Source organism: Anser anser, assembly GCF_964211835.1.
Source record: "Anser anser genome assembly, contig: HAP1_SCAFFOLD_66, whole genome shotgun sequence".
Taxonomy (NCBI): domain Eukaryota; kingdom Metazoa; phylum Chordata; class Aves; order Anseriformes; family Anatidae; genus Anser; species Anser anser.
The window spans coordinates 504360-514019 of record NW_028153466.1 but is presented as its reverse complement, the minus strand read 5'-3'; the positions used below and the strand labels follow the sequence as shown (position 1 = coordinate 514019).

Genomic DNA, 9660 nt, shown 5'->3' with positions numbered 1-9660 from the left:
GCTGCCACCCCCAGCCCGTCCCCAGGTGAGGCCCGGCCGCCTGCTCAGGCGGGGGGCCCGGCCTGCCGGCCCGTGCGGTCTCCGGCCCCCGGCTCCTCCTGCCTGACCCTATGCAGCCAGGACGTGTCCCCGACGTCGTCGTCCTGCTGGGACCTTGGCAGTCTGCGCCCCACCTGCCCCGCGTGCCAGGAGAAGCTCCTGACGAGCTCTCCTGCCATGGAGGGGCTGCGCTCCCTGCGCCGGGGCGAGACGCTGCGGGAGCGGTAGCTGGAGGGGCTCGTCTGGCGCTGCTGCTGCTGCTGCCGCTGCCCCAGCCGTGCGTTGCGCTGGAACCTCCTGCGTGGTCGTCGGGCCAGGCGCACGATGCCAATGATGTGCCCGCGGCACAGCGGGCAGGTGTCTCTTTCGGCAGCCCAGACGTGGACACACTCCAGGCAGAAGATGTGCCTGCAGGGGTCGATGCGAGCCGCGCTGGACATGCGCTCCAAACAGATGGGGCACGTCTCCTCCTCGGGGGCCTCCTCTGGCTGCCGCCGTGGCCGCCAGCTCATGATGCCTGTGGCCGCCGCAACGTGGAGCTGGTTTTCGTCTGGGGGAGGCTGCCCTGGTGCCAGGCACTTAGCAGCAGCCTGGGGTCTTCAGCACCCCCCGGGTCGCCGGCAGGACCTCGATGCCTTGCGTGTCGCTGTCTGGATCTCGACGCTTGGCGTGACACCAGCAGGACTACTGCAGATAGGAGCAGGAAGAAAACATTGCAGCAGCAAAGAGACATCAGCTTTCTAGGTTCAACCAATTGTCTAGAGTACTGTAGCGGTAACTGTTCTGTGTATGGATTGCAGACATTGCCGTTAGAATGGCAAATCTGCTTGTGGTAGGTTATACATGGCAAGACCGCGCTTAGGACAGATGAGGCAGATAGATGTCTATAGATTTGAGAACATTACCGAAGGACCTCGATGGCTCGGGTGCAACAGCAATGGCTTCGCGTGTGCCTCTCGGCACACCTCCGCCTCTCTCTTTCCTTCCAGCCTTAGGACCTCGAGCTTTCGATACCGCCAGCTGGACTGGCCGCAGGCGCGCCGCTCAGGGCATTTATAGCCAGCCACCTCTTGTGAGGCAATAGGGTGACATCACCAGGGTCTCGGGGTGCCCATCAAGCACTGACTTGATGGGAGTCTCACGTATTTGAACGTATTTGAAGTGACACTTTATTCTTGATACCTTAGGGCCCACTCCTTGGCCCACTCTTGGGTTCGGTCTCTTCCGAGATGGCTTTTCTTAATTAGCCTAATACCGCTCTCCTTGCTTGGCTTCTGTCAGCATGGAGCAGCCATCTCACATCAGCATTTTCTCGCAACAGTCAGGTGATCTCTGTCAGTGCTGCCAACAGGGGCACCCCGAGACCCTGGTGATGTCACCCTATTGCCTCACAAGAGGTGGCTGGCTATAAATGCCCTGAGCGGCGCGCCTGCGGCCAGTCCAGCTGGCGGTATCGAAAGCTCGAGGTCCTAAGGCTGGAAGGAAAGAGAGAGGCGGAGGTGTGCCGAGAGGCACACGCGAAGCCATTGCTGTTGCACCCGAGCCATCGAGGTCCTTCGGTAATGTTCTCAAATCTATAGACATCTATCTGCCTCATCTGTCCTAAGCGCGGTCTTGCCATGTATAACCTACCACAAGCAGATTTGCCATTCTAACGGCAATGTCTGCAATCCATACACAGAACAGTTACCGCTACAGTACTCTAGACAATTGGTTGAACCTAGAAAGCTGATGTCTCTTTGCTGCTGCAATGTTTTCTTCCTGCTCCTATCTGCAGTAGTCCTGCTGGTGTCACGCCAAGCGTCGAGATCCAGACAGCGACACGCAAGGCATCGAGGTCCTGCCGGCGACCCGGGGGGTGCTGAAGACCCCAGGCTGCTGCTAAGTGCCTGGCACCAGGGCAGCCTCCCCCAGACGAAAACCAGCTCCACGTTGCGGCGGCCACAGGCATCATGAGCTGGCGGCCACGGCGGCAGCCAGAGGAGGCCCCCGAGGAGGAGACGTGCCCCATCTGTTTGGAGCGCATGTCCAGCGCGGCTCGCATCGACCCCTGCAGGCACATCTTCTGCCTGGAGTGTGTCCACGTCTGGGCTGCCGAAAGAGACACCTGCCCGCTGTGCCGCGGGCACATCATTGGCATCGTGCGCCTGGCCCGACGACCACGCAGGAGGTTCCAGCGCAACGCACGGCTGGGGCAGCGGCAGCAGCAGCAGCAGCGCCAGACGAGCCCCTCCAGCTACCGCTCCCGCAGCGTCTCGCCCCGGCGCAGGGAGCGCAGCCCCTCCATGGCAGGAGAGCTCGTCAGGAGCTTCTCCTGGCACGCGGGGCAGGTGGGGCGCAGACTGCCAAGGTCCCAGCAGGACGACGACGTCGGGGACACGTCCTGGCTGCATAGGGTCAGGCAGGAGGAGCCGGGGGCCGGAGACCGCACGGGCCGGCAGGCCGGGCCCCCCGCCTGAGCAGGCGGCCGGGCCTCACCTGGGGACGGGCTGGGGGTGGCAGCCACAATTAATTACCCCGGGAATAAATTACAAACTGTTCCACCCTGCAAAGCCTCTGCCTGCACTTATTTCCTGCATCGGTCAGCGGGGGGGGGTGGGGGGGGTGGGGGCTGAACGCAGCCCTCTGCCGCTGCCCGCGTCGCCAATTGGTTTGGGGATGTCTGCTCCTGATGGGGAGCGGCTGCGGGTGGTGGGTCCCCGAGTGAGACCTGGGGGTGAGAAGTCATTTGGGGGATGAGAAGTCGTCATGGGAATGGGAAAGTGTTGGGGGTGGGAGCAGCCACAAAGGTTTAAATTACTCAGTTGTTTTATTGGCCTCGCGTGATAAGAAGACTCAACTCTATCCACAAAATCCTGGCTGATGAAGGAACACGGTGCCCAAAGTAGAACTTAAATAATTTAGCTGAGTTTGTAAAAGATCAAAAGTGCTGAAGCAGTTTGTCCTGGTTCCAGTTAGGACAGAGTTAATTTTCCCTCATAGTAGCTGGTAGGGTGCTATGTTTTGGATTAGGATGAGAAGAGCGCTGATAACATGCTGATGTTTTAATTGTTGCAGAGCAGTGTTTACACCAGGCCAAGGACTTTTCGGCTTCTCGCTCTGTCCTGCCAGCGAGCAGGCTGGGGGTGCAGCAGGAGCTGGGAGGGGACAGACCCAGGACAGCTGACCCAAACTGGCCAAAGGGGTATTCCATACCATCTGGCGTCATGCTAAACAATACATAGGGGTGGCTGGCTGGGGTGGGGGGCCGGCTGCTCGGGGATAGGCTGGGCATCGGTCAGCGGGTGGTGAGCAATTGCGTTGTGCATCACTTGTTTTCTTACACATTATTATTATTAATACTATTACCATTATCACTATTATTACTATTATTGTTATTATTATATTCCTGTCTTAATAAACTGTCTTTATCTCAACTCACCGGCTTCACTTTCCCGTTTCTCTCCCCCATCCCAGAGAGGGAGGGGGGAGGGTGAGCGAACGGCTGTGTGGTGTTTAGCTGCCAGCCGGGTTAAACCACAACAGGTGACAGGCCTTTAACGACACTCACGACTCAGAAACATTTGCCGATGCAGTCAAACGGTGTCTATTAACGCGAGGCACTGAAGTTAATTGGTATTAAAAATGAGCCAAAACGAAAGGCAAGTATCTGCGTGTCCAGCAGAATGACAGCGATCATCACCATTTGATCAACCTTCCCTGTGAGTTCTATCTGCAAGTTACTTTGAGGTAGCGCTAGAAAGAAGCGGTTGGTCCAGAGCATCCCTGCAAAAAGAAACATCCACGGCTTAAGTACCGTTTACTCTTTTGGTATCCTTTTAAGTACTTTTTACCCGTTTCGGACTCCTGCCTCTTCCCGGCTCACTGATGACAGCATTAGCAGCCCCTCAAGCTACTGTCCTACAGCCTTTCCCATCAGTGAAGAGATAGGAAAAACCCCACTACTTCTTGGAAAAGAAAACCAGCAGGTTTTTGAATAAAAGCATTCTCTGTTGCAGCTAGGTACAACGAAAAGAGTTTATGAAATCATTACGGGACATTCTTGTAGAAAACTTCCTCAAGCTTGGAAGAAAAAAAAACATTTCAGCTAAGTAAAACAGAAAATAACTGGAAGAAGTGAAGTATGGCGGTGTTGGAAAAGTTGCTTCAAAGACTTTTTTAATTAAAAAGAAGGAAAAAAGCAAGTTCCTACTGCAATCCCATCTTTGTCAAACTGATGGCGGGCACCAGTACGATGTGTTCAGCTAACACAGGCTGGAAGTTGTAACTGCAGCTGTGAAGTTTACCCAGTAAAAAGACTCCGCAAAGCATTCTAGCAGTTCCGATGCAATCACTGCTTCCTGAATTTGTGACTCATGGTTAACACGGCAGTACAGGAAGAAGTCTGGCATTCACTGTGCTCTTACGGTAAAGAATCTGCCCTGCGCACACCATCCCAAGCCAGGTATGCGCTCCTAACAGGAAAGGACGATAGGCTGATAAGTCTCAGCAGAGGGAAAAAGACATCAGAGAACTACTTTATAACAGCAGCACGCGGGCTGCAACCAACGTTCTCTTCCTCTCATCATTTTCATTTCTGTGGACTCCAAGAGAATACACTCCCAACATTTTTCAGCTCTGGAGAACAAACAGCCCAACCAATCTCATTCACTGAACTACAAAACTGGTATTTTCGCTATCTAGTCCGGAAAAGGAGGCGCACGTCTCTAACGTACAGTGTAGAGACCTTGTTAATAGGCAAAGTCTGCATAAAATAGGTGGCCACAGCCTGATTTTCTGACGTTCAGGGCCTTGGGTCACACACCACCACAGCATCAGACTTAATGAAGTCACCAATCTATGTGGGCCTCTCGTTACACAGGTCACATGTTATGGACCAACCTCTCAAAGGCCAAAAACCAGCACTGATACTGCCGGGCCAACACATATCTGTAGCATCCCATTTCTGGGTGACAACACAATGAATGTTTCCACAAAGTACTCGATGCAACCTAACTACTGTGTTTGGTGATGCAAAGCAAGCCGTGTCAAAGCAGCGTAGCACCCAGGCACATTCCTGGAAGATGTTTTGCTGCTCACGTTGAAGAAAATAGATAAAAAAATCCTGTGCAGTTTGCACTTCTGAGCTCAAGTACCACAGCTATGCACTACAATTGAAGTGGCATCAAAGCTTGTAAGGTTTTGAAGCTTCAGCACTGCCATCCAAAGTCAAGGAGGCTGCATCTATTATCTTGAATTTGCCCCAGCTCAGTCCCCTGAAACAATTCCATAGACACGTACAAGCAATCCTTTTCCCACCCAGATTCTTTGCTTCATCTATTCCACCTCTACCTTGTGTCATATTCTTATTAATCTGCCCCTCAAAAGACTCCCTGGCTCACACAAAGAAGCAACCCAACAAATCCCTGTTCCCAGCCACGTTGCTTTCATGCTTTGGGAAGAGTTAACTGCAACAGCTCTAACTGTGATGCCACCTCACCCCCTCCACCTATGTGAGGTTCTTTGCCTTCTGTCTCCTCCTACGTCTACACCTGCACTAGAACCAGGAAGAATGTGCTTCCTACAATACTCCAAGAGCCTCTTCTGTTTCAGGATGTCATCATTTCAATTCAGGACTGAAAGTATTCCTAGCAAAAACCCAACAGCTAATAGCTAACAGAAGCAGTTGCTGGTGATCAGCTACAAGTAACCTGGAAGTACTGAGGAGTCACAAAAGAGAATTTGCATTACATTTAAGAACAGCATGCAGCTTAGGACCACTGCTTTCACTGACTACACTAAGCCATAAAAAAGAACTGGATTCTTACCTGCCATCACAGCAATTATGGTTTATGTTGCCCCCAAAACACACACGGCAGTACCAGAACTGTGTCAACTAGCTTTAACAGCTTCCCCAGCTATTAAGTACAGTAATTTCTGCTTCCTTTTTTTTCTTGGAGGAATATTCTTTTGTTTCCAGCCTCACTTACTTATTATACACACTGTTAATTAGCAACTATTTCTCCATACTCATAGGGTTATGGAGTCCCTATGACTGGAAAAGACTCTGTACCCTTCAAGATAAGAACAGCATAAAGGCAGCAACTCGCAAGACTGCTCTAGCTTAAAGCAAAGCTTTCCTCATTGCTCTCATCTCCTTTGACTTGAGTGCTGTCATCCTTCTACCAGAGCTTTAAAAACTTCATTACCACGAATGAAGGAAGACCAGAGCAATCAGAGAGGGTAGCAGAGGGTATAACTTAAGGAGCTGTTACTAGGATTTTTTTGTTGTTCCTGGTGGACTATTTTTCTCCTTGCCAGCAAGGAGGGAAAACCAGCAAGTTGTTTTCTCCAAGATTTTTTTTTTTTAGGTTTAAGAACACGGATTATGTTGTAGCAATTTCTTCGCTGTAAAGCGTCAGCTGAGAAGTCTAACAGTAAGAAGGGCAAGGGAAAACTGAATGCTGATGCAGAGAGTGCCAGCAGACATCATCCTCATTCCACGGGATGTTTGTAGCTATGGCAGTTGAAGTCTACACTTCCATATGCTTAACATACCCTATTTATAAGCCGATTTTAGCTGACCTAGCATGTATCAGTAGTACAGTTAGAGCCAGCAGCCTGCAGGAAAAAGTGGGCACAGGTGTTTCCATAGCAAGGCCTGTGAGTGTCTCCCATACATACTTCCAGTCTAAGCAAGCACATGAAAGGCTTGGCTTGTCGCTTACCTAAGGAACCAGGAAAACAAGGGGAAGCTAGATTTTGCTTGTGTCCTAATGCCCATATAAAAATAAAGACAGATGAAATACCCTTACTACCTTGTTAAATTCCATAAGCCGGAAGAGAACGTGCTGCACACAGGTACAAGTAAAATCCCTTGCTGGCAGGTTTGCAGAAACAAATTTTTTATTTACACAGGCAAGTCTATCTTTAGACCCCATTTACCTCTTTACATTTCTCGAATATTTACATGACTTCATGGTGCTCCAAGAAGAGAGTGATGAACAAAAAGATTACAGAAACTGTCAAAAGCATAGCAAAAAAAACCCAACCTATCATTGTGCTTTAAAACTTATGAGCTAGAATAATGTAGAAGAAATGTAGTTTTAGCACTTTGGTCCTAACGGTCATGCTCTAGAAGACACTTAAATAGCAGAGGGGATTTCAGAAGTGACCGTATCCAGAGGTTGCCAGTGACAATTCATGAGTGAATCGTAGAGTTCTTCGCTTGTCTCCGTGAATTGTCTGTTCATTTCATCAACATCCAAGTAGAGCTGTGGATCTGAAAATAAAAGCCTGGTAAGTCCAAGTATCAAATCTGAGGCATGCGCACAAAAAAACTTCACGTGAAATGGCTAATAAAATGTATTTTAAGCTAAGTGTAATAAGCTATTAGATCTACTAATTTTAGTGAGGTATTTAGTCCTCTAAAATTTTGAGCCTCACAACTCCAACTTTTGGGAATTTGTATATTAGAAGGCTGGGACTAGAACTGTCTTTCAAGATAAAGACAAAGACAATGTTTAAGATAGTAAAGATAACGTTTACGGATAATCAGCCATGAAACCCTCCCAAGAGTCATTTAATTCACTTCTACGGCAATACACGTTACATAGGATAGTTTCTAAACACTAACACAAAATGCCTCCACGTGAGGAACTTTGCAAACCTTCCAGGACACAAATATGTTTTGTACCGTATTTGTAAGTGCAAGCTGAATCCTCCTTTTGGAATCTGCAACATAAGCTTTTACCTCAGGGTGGAGAACAAAGCTTTTGCATATTACTGAGTTTCTAATATAAAATCTGTTTAGCGGAACCAATACAAAGAACAAAATTCTGTCTTAGACCATTTTCAAATGGGAATGAAGGCACAGGTACAAGAAACCTGCTGCGAAGCATTGACAGTGTCCCGTTTTACTTGATGCGGTCAGTGTATGCTGTATCAGCTTTAAAACCCCAGCTGATTGCAGATCAACCCCACAGAGGTTTGACCTCAGCTGAATTTTCAAGATGTTCTTCATCCAGTAGAGGTTGGCTTGTATTGTTAAAAGGCACAAGGATGGCTAAACTCAAGTGACAATGATAGAACCCTTATTACCGTCAGTAATTAGGTCATCACCGATTGCAGTCATAACTGAAGATTCCTGAAAGACAGAAAAGGCTAAGTTTAATCATAACTCATTTCAGAAAGCATCACAGATTCAAAGTGCTGCAGTCTCAACCCATTCCTTCTTCCTACAACTACAAGGATAGATGGCATTTTATCTATTTATTTTTAGAAGAAAGCCAATATTACAGTACAGGTTGGAAGGGACCTCCGGAGGTCACAACTAATAAATTGACCACTTACATAAGACCACTTACAACAACTGTTTAATTTGCTTTAAGCAAAGCAAATCAGAAGAACAGGAACAGAAGAAGCGTACGCAATTATGCTGTCAAAACCATTCTTTGGTATGCGTGAACAAATAATGGTGTATAAATCACTAATTCTATGGATTTACTATTTAAGCACTTAAATACAAACACCTCTGAATGGAATCTGCTCTTTTAACTTCACACTAAGCAGAAAGCATGTTTTCAACTTCGGATTCTTTTTGCTGATTCACACAAATCTGTACAACGTATTATCTGTGAAATATTTTCTTTACAGCAAGCGTGCACTATCTTTACCTCAAAAACAGCTGGAGCCATTAAAGAATCTCCTAAAGAGCAGTCTCCAACAGCTTGCATGCTGTCACAGGGAGCATAGGAGCTGTAGTTGTAGTCAGCGTAAGCATCGTAACTCCTCTGCGAGTAGTAGTTCTGGTAATCTTGGCAATAATCATTATGGTTGTATGACTGGTACCGCTGCAATTCTGCTTTCAGTCTGAAACATGAGAAGTTGCATACAGTCAGAGAACAAGAGACTGTAAACCCAGTTCTGAACTTAAACAATTTGTCAGCTTACATACTTCAAAGCTTAAAAGGAAGCTTTCCTAAACAGTCACCTAAGTGACAGCTTAAGTCACAGCTCAAAATCTCATTTCTATAGAAGCAAGCATCCTCACCTTTGCCAATACCAGAAGGAATTGTTCTCATGGATTAACTCCAGAGCCTTGACATGGTTACCTGTACACATCAAGTATTTTTAGCGTTGGCATAAGCAAGCTGCTGCTATGTCTCTGTGCTTTGCTAAAGATTGATTTAAGACCAGAGACATTTATCAAGCACAGCTGCTTTAAAGATGCAGTCTTAACCCTTCTATCTTTTGTTTGGTTAATTACTAGATCTTATTTCCAGAAAGAAGTGAATGGAGTCAGATTATCCATTTCAAAGAAGCATCTGACGCTGCCTGTCAGTTTGCCATGTCTACCTCCACGTGCTCAGTTTTTTTGTTTGTTTAAAGTCCATTAAACATTCAACAGCTGCCAACTATACCGCTCAGGTGAAGTCAGTCTTGCTTAACAACACAATCGCGATTCTTCAGCATGACGCCTTATTATTAGTGGGAGCATTACAAAATACACTGGTTCTTAAGAAGAAAGGGCCAGCTGATTAGCTTTCACTACTTTCCCTTTCAAGATTTTCTCAGGGGCAGCTTCAGACTAATGACAAGAACCAAGACAAGTGCTATCTGTACTAAAACTGAGGTACACTG

The 9660-nt window shown here is 47.9% G+C and overlaps 1 pseudogene across 1 annotated transcript in view; it reads right to left on the bottom strand.

The window, feature by feature from the left end:
- Nucleotides 1–1419: 1419 nt before the first annotated feature.
- LOC310892103 (nuclear pore complex protein Nup153-like) overlaps nucleotides 1420–9660 on the bottom strand; it is a 36605-nt pseudogene continuing 28364 nt past the window's right edge. The window contains exon 10 of the transcript in view: nucleotides 1420–1514. The product of the transcript in view is annotated as a nuclear pore complex protein Nup153-like (transcript). The remainder of the gene's footprint in view (nucleotides 1515–9660) is intronic.